The sequence below is a fragment of the Dermacentor silvarum genome, chromosome 9, assembly GCF_013339745.2.
Source record: "Dermacentor silvarum isolate Dsil-2018 chromosome 9, BIME_Dsil_1.4, whole genome shotgun sequence".
Lineage (NCBI taxonomy): Eukaryota > Metazoa > Arthropoda > Arachnida > Ixodida > Ixodidae > Dermacentor > Dermacentor silvarum.
In genome coordinates, this window is record NC_051162.1 from 45,888,830 (window position 1) to 45,902,144 (window position 13,315).

A 13,315-nucleotide genomic window follows, 5' to 3' on the forward strand; every position below is an offset into this window, starting at 1 on the left:
AAAAGAAACGACACACAGAAGCGCTAACTTCAACTAAACCTTTATTTCGGATACAATGCTACTCACAGGTTCAAATTCAAGTTGCGTGAACCAAACTGCAATCTTTATTTGGAAGTTAGCGCTGGTGTATATCGTTTTCCTACTGTCTCGTGCCAATGAACCGAAATCACACCCAGCCAACATAACTTTCAATACAAATAGATACACGGATCCGAATGGCGTAGATAACGCTTTCAGTTCTTATTTCAGCACCCCAGTAGATACAGATAAATATACTCAGTCAGAGCTCACACTGCTCATTCTTCCGCACAGTCTCTATTGTTTATTCTGGACCGAACAGTACCCAAGGAACTTAGCTAAGTTATCTCATCACCAAGGAGTGCTTTTTAGGGCTTGACCCGATTTTCTATTAAAAAATGAACTTCTATCGAAAGAACTCTCGCCAATCTTGGCCGATTTAATCGACAAAACTTTTTCAGCTCATCTCTTTCCTCAAAACCTGGAGTCCGGAAAAATAATTCCCATATCTAAGAAAGGTGACCATAAATGCATAGACGACTATCGCGCCAGTTTAATCTTATAATTCTTTAGTAAAGTAATGAAAAAATATTCCACAACCGTTTAATGAAGTACTTATCCAAAGTTACCATTTTATTCTCTATTGAAGTCACTCTAATAACCTTAACTGACCTGGTAAAGTTATTAGTGCGACTTAAACCAGTAATAGCTGAGGGACTACTGATTGGAGCTCTGTTTATTTCTTTCACTAAGGCATTTTCTACAGTTATTCACCACGTCGTCTGTCATAAACCTAATTTTACGGCATATCTGGACCATAAAGCTATCTTAATAATCGGACGCAGGTTGTTCAGGTAAATTATCATCTATGAACACCAAAAAATCCCTAATACAGGCGCTCCAAGAGATAAATTTTGGTCCCCTTATGTTCATGCTATACATGGACGACTTACGGCTTAGAATAAACCACACTAACTGTCGCCTTTATGCTGATGATACCAGAGCTTTTACCACATATAGGCATGCATTTATGCTACCACATCGAATAAATGTCCATTTAAAAAACGTTCACTCCCATGGTGCGTAAAGAACCCATCATGTATCAGTCCACGAATACAAAATTCACGGTGCTTCATTCCGCTCAGTTATCGCCAAACATTTCTTTGTTTGCGGTGACGCATTATGAACACCTCATTATTACATTTGAGTATCACAAACATTTAAAATTCCATCAGCATACTCAGTCCCTGATTAAAAAATTCAGAGCCATTCCATGCTGTGAAGGTGGATGACCAGCGGAGCTTTATGGGAAGTCTATAAACGACCGATGACGCGCCGTGGGCCACTAATGTTTACCATTGAATGCCGAACCTTCCAAAAGAAACGCCATGAACCACTTTCCGTCCGGAAGAGGCACGTCTATCTTGAAATCACTCATAATTGCGATGGGATTGGAGTCGTTAGGGGGTGATTCAACCGAAGCTGCACACGCTTGGCTTTTGCGGCACAATCTTCGACCGTATTACGTGGCGCCCACCAATGCCGCCGACATTCCCGCTTCTATTCACGACGGTGTTCTTCGTAGACCCGCTGTTCTTCCGCAGTTGTCACCGCATGTGGCCTGCCCATTGCACGGGTGGAAGGGAACTGAGATAAGGTTATGTTGTTTGCCTATAGAGCCCATGAGATCTAACCCTAATCCATACTAAACAGTGTCTATTCCTGTTTTACTTTGGATTACGATATTTTATCCCTTACGTTTTGACACTCATCGAGATTAAAAGCTGCTGGGGCATACCCGGCGGTACGCTTTTGTCACCGGGATCAGCCGGTCGTGAGCTCTAGGGTGGCCGCCATCTTTTTGCCTACGCACGCCAACCGCCAGAACATCGTGCATAACAGCTCCGCTGTAAAAGTTTCTTTCGGCGTTCATGTTTTTATCAAAACTCGGTCTTACTTTGAAACAAAAATCCTCTTTTCCTTATATTACACATTTATTCATAGTCATCTGTCGTTCCGCCTATCCTCGTGGGACAATACGTATTGATCGCATTTGGAACATTTAACGTTTGCAAAAGCAAGCTGTAAGACTCATCGCCTTTATCTAAGACTCATCGCCTTCAACCCATTTTCATCTCCATGAGCCCTATTTTCGTCACCTCAATATTTCACCTCTACGCAAACTTGTCAGCCATAAATTAGTGATCATCATGCCTCGTCTCATAAATCATGAAATATGTATTCCCACTATTACACATTTTGTCTCATGAATACCAACAACACCAGATTTTCCACAAACCACAATCTTCAATTACTTGAAGTACGAACTAATTACGGCTGAATGACAGCCAGGTTTTCATAACTTTGGAAATGTTACCTTCTGATTAAAAATCTCGTAGAGTGTGCTCGTTTTTCCGATGTCTTAAAATTCATTTATTGATAATCTATTGCTTTGATATTTTTTGTTTTCCTGCTCTTGGTTTCTTTGCTTTAAGCAGTCTGTAATTATTATTATTATTGGCATACGTTTTCTGCATTCTTTGATAATGTATTTTTATCCGCTAATCCGCCAATGTCTGTTGACTAATGTATTATACTTTCCTCTCTGCTTTTGTTAGATGTCCTCCTGGCAGTTTCCGCTTTGGGACCTTCGACTAGAGCACTGCACGGGCCGATTTTTTCAGCCCGGGCCAGGCCCGGGCCCGTTTTTACGTTCGGCTGCCCGATCGAGCCTGATCAAAACTTTTATGGCGAGACCCGTGCCCGGCCCGGGCCCGCAAAAATCTACTTTACCCGCCCGGCCCGGACCGCCACCCCTTTACCTTAGGCCCGAGCCCGGCCCGAGCCGCACTCGAAACCGGCCCGAACCCGGCCCGATACCAGAAAAATACATGCTTTTTAGAGTTCAGACGCCCGAGAATAACTCGCTGCACGTTACATGCACACCATTAGAAAGCCCGAGCCCGGCGCGGGCCCGGGTCAAAAAGCACACGCCGTGCCCGAGCCCGGCCAGCCTGTGAAAAAACTGCTCTACCCGGCCCGGCCCGGCCCACGGACCGGGCCGGGTCCGGGCTTTCGGGTAAGCCGGAGCCCGTGCAGTGCTCTACCTCCGACTGCACATTCATCCTGTACAAATGCATCGTAAATTACGAAATGTCAATAAACTTCAAACTTCATCCTTTGTTGCCCTGCTACGAAGTTACGTTATAAAATGAGAAGAGCCCAATCTCGCACAATAAAGCAACCTTTCGCGAAATAATTCTAAAGGCTACGATGAACTATTACGATCAATGTTCTAAAATGTGTTGCCTTGCTACGAAGTTGCGTTATAAAATGAGAACGAGCCCAATCTCGAACAATAAAGCAACCTTTCGCGAAATAATTCTAAAGGATACGATGAACTATTACGATCAATGTTCTAAAATGTGTTGCCTTGCATGCTTTTATATTTTTTGTCCCTACCCTACTTGTGAGAGGTATGAAACGCATATCTTCACACAATATCCTGTACACGTGATGATGTGCGCACAATTTACGTAGTTCCTAAAGAATGCCTATACACGAATAGGTAGTCTAGTACGCATTTATCCTCATATAGGGATCGCTATAGTGGCCGGAGCCTGCAGCATTCACAAATTGATGGTTGTTTCGGATGTAAAAGGACTATATACTACTTACTCACCACAGCCCATGAAATTGGACACTTGTAAGTTATACACGAAAAACTCATTGATGGTTGTTGATTTTTTGCTTCTCCCTTCGTATTGCATATCCTTCCAGAACAACGAGGGCATATAACGCGGTAGCATATTTCAAATGTCAGCATGTACTGCACCTCTACACCGCAACCGTGAGATTCATTAGTATTCTCTAAGTTCACAGATAGCACTTGCATAATTCGCTTATACTATATGCGTTAACAATGATAACATCATATAGGGCCCTTGATCATGCTCTCTACCATAACAATGTATGTTAAAAACACCAATGTTACACCTAGGTGACACGTCTGTTGTGTTACACCTATGTACAATGTAGGGTTGTTGTTAAAGAAGAGGTCTGGGGTGCTATGCAGGATGCGCCGAGTTTCTCGTTCGCACGAGTTTCACCCGAGTTTGCTCGATGGCAGTCAGTGAAAGGAGATAGCAAGGAACGTGCAAGAACAGCAGGCAAAAAGAAATGTCGAGATACAGCCGCGTATAACAACATGAGCGCACCCTGCGCGGCACAGTGATTCCGTGCTTCAAGCACAGAAGACTGCGCAGCAAAACGCACCAGCGCCGCGTATTGTTATCAACGTATTATCACCATTTAGAAATACCGTGACTGTACCGCTGTCTATCTGCACACTTGCCGTGAGCCACTTGCCAGCCTTTCTAGGGCACTTAAGGGGCGTACCTCCTCTTTCGAGCATTATGTTTCTATCCTCCGTCGAATGCGAACAGGGCACATGCGGTGCATTGTTGCGCTACACTTTCCCTCAATCGATTACGTTAAAATACAACAAATAAAATAAGAAACCCTTTATTTCTTGAAGTATCTGTTTTTCGTTTGGAATGCTGTAAATGTTTGACGACAAACAGAGATCGAGCAAATTATTAAATTTGGCACTTTTTCGCTGCGAGTGGCGACAGTGAGGCGAAAGCTTACAAGCGGATACATTGTAGAGGGTCGCACGCACGAGGGAGTTCATACGGTGAGCAGTCGCCAAGGGCGCTGCAGTGCTATCCTTGATAGGGTGCCTTGATGCCCGCGCGCATCGAGGTGCTCTAATCCTTGATAAAGTCAGTCATGACAATGATCTTTCCATTCCCTGACCATTTTCCATTCCATTCCCTTTCCATTCCAGAGGAATGGCAACGCAGCGCTACGGCATGGTTGTTCACCGCAGGTGCTTCACTGAGGCGCTTACCTTCACTGAGGCGCTTTAGATATCGCTTTACCAACTGAAAGACGGGAGCAGCGGTTGTCACTGCAAAATGACTGTGCGGTATTCTAGGGCCCGTAGTGAGCACAGTGAAAATGCTCCCGTTTATCTGCGTGCGCGAATCCTCCGCGATGCATTGCAAAGAGCACGCTGCCCAGCGACACAATTAATTCATCGCTTGTCATCGCTTGCCCAGTGAAGGTGCCTCCATTCGCATGTATACGCAGAGTTTGAGAGTGTTGTTCTCTCCATGTGCTTGCCGATTGCCTCTGCTGCTGAGCTAACAGCGATCGCAGATGGATATAGTAACGACAGCGCAGCAATCGCATTTTGGCGGGTGATGGCTCCTGTGTGCAGTTAGGAAATTAAACTTTGAACGCAGGAAGGGGTTGCAACGATTTAGTGTGCCGTGCTTGTGATGAAGAAATTCCATCGCACTGTGTTTAAAAGAGCGAGCGTTTCTCGGGCGCTGACCGTGTCTGCGACACTGCGGATCCGATACATCGCCGATGAGAGAGCAGCCATCTCAAACAACAGCTGCGATACCTTGACGTTGGAAAACACTACGCACTCCTCAGCATCGTCGTCCACGCCTTGCAAGCAGCTACAGTGTCGTTCCGATAATTATTTTCTGTGCGCTACGTCGCTACAATGCAGACAATGAACCATGTTGTGGGGCCATCACAGCCTAAGAAGATAGATGCATAAACCAGCGAACGTCACCGCTTTGTTTTGATAGTGGTTCTCAGTACATCACCGATGACAGTGTGCTGTGCGTATTTTCTGTCGGTGGTCAAGATTGTTGATGCCTCTCAGTTCCGCACCACGTCGCTGTTGCCGGAAATTAAGTCGGGCGTGGCCCAACTGTGGCGGGCGCACGCATAAGTGTTACATACCTCGCGCGGGGCGTGACGTATGGTTTTGATTGACACGTGAACTCGGGACAAACTCGTACATTGCGAAACCCCCTCGAGTTGAACTCGGGAACATGGTGGCGGGTAGCAGCAGCCTGTGTAATCGCATCCAGCGGCAGCAAGCGTCAATATGACCGTCTGGACCGTTCACTACATTACCGACGTAGTTTTGCGTCATTTTTGCCTTTCCAAAACGTGAGTGCGCTGGCTGTGTGACGAGTTAGGCGAAGGCCGTCGTCTGCGGAGATAGGGTGGCGGGCAAATGATGCTTTCCCAGCGCAGACTGGTGTGACTAGGCTGCGGAGGATTAGTTCGTGCGATCGCTTCGGCTCTCTCCTGTTTCAAGCAAGCTCGTTTACCGCGCCCCAGCCCCAGGCTAGGTCCGGCGTCAACATCGGAGTACTGGAGCACTGCGAGCACTGGGGTTCAACCCGGACCAACCAACCTGCGCAGGCGAAGTAGTCACAATATATGGAAGATTCAGAATGGACGCCGGGCTGCCTTCCGGGCAAACAGGTGCCGAAATCAGTTTTCGCAGGTACACGGTACCACTGCACTCCACGGGCAGAGAGGCGAAAGAAGTTATGCGCCAACACGGACGGCCTCGGCCGTTCGAACGACCACTCTCCAGGCGGTAAATGATTTGGCTCACGTACTGCGTGAGCAAAAGCGTAGACATATGGATGTTGAAAGAGACCGTAGACTTGTTTCCTCTATCGGAGCACGCCATCGCCGACTGGAGGAGCTACCCCGGTAAGGTCGCGAGGGACGAGCTGCTGGCGCGAGCTCCACTCGGTGGCCCCGGGAAGACAGCGCAAACTGTCGAGTGCCTTCTTCGCGGCGAGCAAAAGTGTAATCGAGGCCGCCTAATGACGGGTGACAACGTTCCGCCGAGCCGCCAAAATTACGGTGGTGTTAAAGATGGTGGCCCATAGCTCTTCGGCATGGTCTGCGCGACCTGAGGGGTGATGCTACTTTTCAAGGTCGACCGACGAGGCGGCGACGCTAGGCGCCATATTGCAGCCAATGTTCAACCGGGGACCATTATTCATAGTGACGAATTGGCCGCATACAACTGTATCCCAATTTAGTTAATGCTAACGGGGCTATGCCTCTATCTGCATTGGGAGACAGTTAACCACAGCCTGCACTTTCTCGAAACCAACACGGGGCGTTCAACGCAAAAAATAGAAAGTTATTGTCAAAAAGAAAGCGCCACCTCGTAAGCAGTGGGTACAGAGTAACTGCATTGATGCTGGAGTCCACCTGGGATGCATGTGGTGGCACTCAACGGCACAGTGTGCTGCAGAGACCCTTTTCACGTTTGTTAGAAGCCACGGATCGCTCGGGCTACCAGTATAAAAGACTCTTTCCTGCGGCTGTTAGAAGCCATCGCTCGGCTCTAGCCAGCATGAAGGTGCGTCACAATGTAAAAGAAAATAAAGCGTCGTTTTTTTATCCTTGCATGAGTGTTTCCCACATTCCTGAGTGCTTACACGGTAAGCGCGCGGCAAACCACTTCTGCGCTAGCCGACGCTCCCTTCGTCTCGTAGCCTTACTTTAGCGCGAGCAACGAGCGATATGTTGAAATCCAGTGAAAAAATCAGGCGCACACCAATCTGTGCTCGGAAATGGAGCGCAAGCACGTAGCGAGCCGCACCAATTCAATCCAGAGAAAAGAGAAGAGCAACGAGCGATCTGTTCAAAGCCCAGTGCGCGAAAACCAATCGCACACCAATCTGTGCTCGGAAATGCTAGCGTGAGCACGCAGCGAGCCGCGCCATTCCAATCAGAGGAGAAAGAGGAGGGCGAGCGTGCCTTGTGATATACGCGAAACGATTAAACTACAAATTAGTCTAATACACATTCAGTGTACAATTTGTAACTTTAAAACACCTATACCCTACGGTAATGTGATATCTCATTGTACTAAATGCATTTATTTGATAACTTACTTGTGCCTCTAATGCACTCGGTGGAACGAAAACAAGTGAAAGAATGCACGACCATGCCGACGTATATGATGACGTGAGCCCAGTTTGTCGACCGCCCATATGGCAACGCCCAAGGGATGATGGTCACCAAGAGTGAATCTAGATAAACCATGAAACTGAGAGGTGTGCCGACGGACAAACTTTGTCTTGTTACCATTAGTTTTCATCTTGGGGCGTCGCCGAGCTCGTGAAGATCCCGAGTTTCGCCAAACTCGGGGCATCATGCATGGCATCCTGGAAGGCCACTCTATCACTTTATACGCATTGTCTTTTCACTGTTTACTTCAAGTTTGTACGAGTAACTCCTGATGCCATCCAGAGACATACACTTAGTGTACTTGCTTTGGGTGCAGTAATTTGTCGAAATATGTGACAATATAACTATGGGTGGCGTTTGTCTTACCACTGGTGCCACCAATGCTGCCATACGGTAGTACCCTAACGCTGTTTGGGTTTTTAATCACATTTTAACCGACGACATGACTATCAGGCACCCTGGGTTTTATGACTGTGTTTGAGAACACGTCTTAGGGACCTTCCTACGAAGCAATTACTAACAATTTGGTTCGACGCACTGAAATATGATATCAGCAAACTAGATTACACTTAGTGCCTTCAAACGGCTCCTGCAGTGCACAGTACTGCTTGCTTAACTCCGGTAAAAAAATTGCAAGGGTATTTATATCCCACTGAACTAACGATATCTTTTCCGAACGACGAAACTCATAGAGCAGTCGGTACACCGACACTGGTTTTGATTAGAAAAGAGAAGTAGGGCAAGAAGAGAGGAACATTCCCTCGTGTTGAAGGCTTTGTCACTGCTCATGGTTGGAAAATATTATGACATGTATTCCCAAGGCCGTTGCGTGCGATTTCAATTCTCTCTACCACTCGATAGGATGATGAATGGCCCATCCCACCCTCTCCATCAACTTTCCTACAAGCATGATGAGTATTATCTTCTTGAAATCTATGACTTAATCGCTAGGTCGCAATAGAAAAACATCATTGCTGACTTTCGCTTTGCTTGATGAGGTGGAGTTTTATATTGTGAGCGGATGGCTATTAAAGAATGGACCCTTGGTGTCCCTGAACTGACAGCATAAAAGAAAAATGAAAATTTCGACTGGCTTTACTACTTTTTCGTCAACATTCTGTTCCCCTTACTTATCATTTGTACAAGTCAAATAAACGCAAAAGTTTTACGTAGACATTTCTTTGGCTTATCCCTGACCTCTAATGCCATATATATATATATATATATTGTCACGAGCGGCGATCCTGTGGCGATCGTAACAATATATTACAACGGGAGATTGGTGCCTGGCACGAGTTCCGAGCGGCACACGACACATCCAAATCTTTGCCGTCCAAAACACAACTTCCTAGGCCCACTGCTACATATACTTCTGCTTGCCTTTCTCTTCCTTTTCGTTTACTTGCGGCGTTCTTCGTGACCATTACATTCGCCGCCCCTCTATTCTCGAGTTACACCGGAGAAAGACAGGAGTTCAGTACGGGTTTCGCGAGGGACGTAAAGGTTCATGTGGCTGGCATGAGCGGAAAAGTGCGTTTGCGACGGCGTCAAGTTCGCGAATCGCGGCTAAACAAAATCTCAGAGGACCAGAGCTTCCACAACTCGGAAACTGCATGAAAACCGGGACAATTATTTTCGCAGCGCGGGAACATACCATGACGCAGTGCCCGTCTAAACATGACTAAATCGTCCGGTTGGAAAGAGCGAGCTGGCCTTCCTTGAGAAGACGTATTGAACTGCGACGTGGTGCAGTACGCTAGCCTAGCTCGGAGGCGGGCCTGGCGTAGGATCTCCTGGAATCCACTCTTGCGGGCGCGTTCTTGCAGAGCGTGTCGAAGCCAAGAAGCGTTCTTGTGGTAGCCTTGGCTTCCGTAGAGCAGCGAAACGGCGTGGCGCAAGTGCCTTGCTGTGGAACGTGCTTAGAGCGAAAACCCTGCAGCGGCGTAGTCATCCCAGTCGTCGGGTGTGGGACAGACGTAAGAAAAAATTGTCTTTATGGTGCAGTTTGTGCGCTCGATCTGGCCATTTGTTGGGGGATTGGAGGAAAGCTGCATGGGTCGTAATCCACGTTTAGACTAGAAAGTTTTGAAGGCACGCGACACAAATGCTGTGCCATGGTCGGAAATCAGCAACTTCGGATTACATGCGGAATATGAGGTACTCGTTAATAATGGTCCCGACATCAGTGGCAGCAGAATCAGGGAGGCTTAAATTAACCACTTAGTCAGGTATTCCATGGTCACAATGTGAAATTGTTTCCATGCTTGCTGCGAAAAAGTGGGCCCATGTGATCAATGTAGACGATATCGCACGGTTAGTTAGGAGGGGCAATTGGTTGTAAGGGCACAGGTTGTGGATTTTTGACGACCTTACGAGCTTGACAAATGCTGCAAGATAACACGTACACATCGGCGCGCATTCTGGACCACCAAAAAATTTCCTCAATGTGAGCCAGAGTCTTCAGCCGACCCAGGTGACCAGATGATGAGGCATCGTGATACATGTAAAGTAGGAATGGTCGTATGGCCACAGGCGCCACAGGTAGGTACGATTCACTTCGTGTACGTCGATTATAAAGGATGCCAACTTGGACTTTATAGGACAATGAAAGTCTATCGAGGCGACGCTTAATTGTACTGGTATCACGAGAGAGGCCCTGGAGGATGTCGCAGATTTCTGCATCCATTGATTGTGTAGCTCGGAGATCGCGTACTGCAAATGCCAACAACAGGGTTGCGTTTGAGTTAGACGGCGTCATGGTGACAAGAACCACTGCGATGGACGACCGTGAAGCTGTAGTCTTGAAGTTTCAGCGCCCACGGGGCAAGTTTGGCATTTAGTCTTTTTTTTTTCTTTTTTGGAGCCAGCGCAGTGTAACGTTGTCAGCAACAACAGTAAATGCTTCCTGTAGACGTATAGGACAAAAATTGCTGTGGTTTAGCTTTGGTTAACCCTGGTTCATAGCGAAAGCTTCACTGCCCTGGCTAGGCACATTGTCGAGCTGTGGCCGAGGTGTGGTTTCACCCAACTCTACTCGGTAAACGGCGGCAATGTCTCCATTCAGGGCTCCGTAAAGGCCTAAATATAGTCTGACGTAGAGTGAACGCGCGCACACGTTATGTCACGTTGGCGAGAACAACAGCGGCTATAGTTCGACTGATGGTTCGATGTACTAGCGCCGCCAACGTAACCGGACGCGCGGCCAATGCGCTCCGACGCCCGGCGTCTGATGACGTTCGCCAGCGTGCCAATAGACTATAAACGCGCCTTAATGCTCTCTTGTGGTTTGACCTCTAGCTCTCAAGGTGAAAACTGTTGAGTAGCCGATGGCTGCCCGAGGTAGCATAATGAAGCTTTCGCTTGAAAACTCTCATTGGACGTATGCTGTATGTGCGAATGAAAGCTCGCGAGGGCGAGGGATGCGCGCTTTCACGGGGAGCGAATGCACGGCGGAGAGCAAAGGCGACTTATGTGCGAGTGGAAGCGCGCGAGGGCGAGGGACGCGCGCTTTCACAGAGAGCACACGCATGGAGGAGAGCAAACGAGACTTCCCAGTAGAAGGAGAGCGGTCCGCGAGGACGGCATCGAGGCATCTAGACTCTGCGCGTGCGTGCCCGCTCCCACTGTGGCACAGCGCGCAGCCCTGCCAGCCTCTACCGCCTGTGCCGCCGACTCTCTCTGGGGTCTCACTCGCCTCTCCCCTAACAGTGTCGTCAATGGCGTTTAGCCGTTCCGTCACGTAGCCAGCGTTTTGACAGCGGTTGTGTGCGATCACACAAACAACGCGCACAACTGTTGTCGACGGCGGCGGCGTTTTGCCCGCGTTCGCGCCGAATGCGCGCGGCGTTGGTGACTTGTTTATGAAGAACGTACCAACCTTTGCCGTACACCCTATGGCGGTGTACTTACCATAAGGCCAAGGTCCCTGTTGTCATTAAATAAATGAAAACAACCGCATAATTTATATTTCTCATTAATTATTAGATCAAAAAAAGCTGTCGTAGTTTCACCTGAAAGGCGAACCATCAATTGCGATAGCAAGATTGTAGAGAGCTATACGGAGTAATGATAGTAGATTTATCAGCTGTATAAACTTGGACATGCAGCAGCACCGGCAACACGCAGAACTGTTCTCGACGCCGTCGACGTTTTGTCCGCGTTCGCTCAAAATCCGTGTGGCGTTGGTGACTGTTGCCGGAGCCTCTGATATAAATAGGCACTTGGTGCCGCAGCTAAACGTCGCCTCCCTTCCCTCCCACTCCCCCCCTCCCCCACGGCCTTTCGCGCGCTGGAAGAGGGCGCGTTTGCTCTACATATATGGTGATTGTAAAGGAGGAAAGAGACGCCTACTTCTGCAGCCATTAAGGGCGCACGGCGCAGAACGCGCGTTTGTTCTCCGCCGTGCGTTCGCTCCCCGTCAAAGCGCGCGCACCTCGCGCCCTTTCACTCGCGCATACAGCGTTCGGCGCGCGACGACAATTTCATCTCCAATGACGTCATACGGAACCTCACGGCGACGGCGACGCCGACGGCAGAAATCTGCTTTTGAGTCTCCATATAATTGATATCGCAATAAAACCACTGGAATGGATTCGGACATGGGCACTAAGTGAAGGAAACACTAAAGGACGATGATAGAAATAATAGTCATGAGCATGACTCAGCAAAATGACAATGACTCAGCGAAAAAAAGATTAACACGCAAAAACCACTGAAATAGGTTCAGACTTGGGTACTAAGTAAAGGAAACACTACAGGAGGCTGGTAGAAGTCAGAGTCATGAGCATGACTCAGCAAAATGACAATGACTCACCGAAAAAGTACAGCACTCAAAAACACTGAAATAGGTTTTGACCTGGGTACAAAGGGAAGGAAACACTAAAGGATGCTGGTAGAAGTCATATTCATGAACATGCCTCAGCAAAAATGACAGACTCAGCAAAAAAAGATTGACACTCAAAAGCCACTGGAATTGGTTCGGACGTGGGCAATAAGTGAAGGCAACACTACAGGATGCCGGTAGAAATAATAGTCATGGGCATGACACAGCAGAAATGACAATGACTCAGCGAAAACGTATAGAACTCAAAAAACACAGAAGTGGGTTTGGACGTGGGCACTAAGGCAAGCAAAACACTAAATGATACTGATAGAAGTCAAAGTCATGAACATGACTCAGGAAATGACAATTACTCAGCAAAAAAAGATTAACACTCAAAAACCACTGGAATCGGTTCGGGCGTGGGCAATAAGTAAAGAAAACACACAGGGATGCTGCTAGAAATCTATCAGAGCATGACTCAGCATAAATGACAACGACTCAGCGAAAAATATTAGCACTCAAAAACCACTGAAATAGAACAGTTCGGACCTGTATAGTAAGTGAAGGAAACATAAAAGTTGATGGTTGAAGTCATAGTCATGA

General features: G+C 47.6%; 1 protein-coding gene and 1 long non-coding RNA gene across 2 annotated transcripts in view; both read left to right on the top strand.

Moving 5' to 3' along the window:
* LOC125939821 (venom metalloproteinase antarease-like TpachMP_A) overlaps positions 1–13,315 on the top strand; it is a 174,999-nt gene that overhangs the window by 107,254 nt on the left and 54,430 nt on the right. The gene's annotated exons all lie outside the window — the stretch shown is intronic.
* LOC125940447 (uncharacterized) overlaps positions 1–13,315 on the top strand; it is a 53,697-nt gene that overhangs the window by 15,626 nt on the left and 24,756 nt on the right. Inside the window, exon 3 of the long non-coding RNA XR_007463668.1 lies at positions 3,617–3,724. This is a non-coding gene — a long non-coding RNA (uncharacterized LOC125940447). The remainder of the gene's footprint in view (positions 1–3,616; positions 3,725–13,315) is intronic.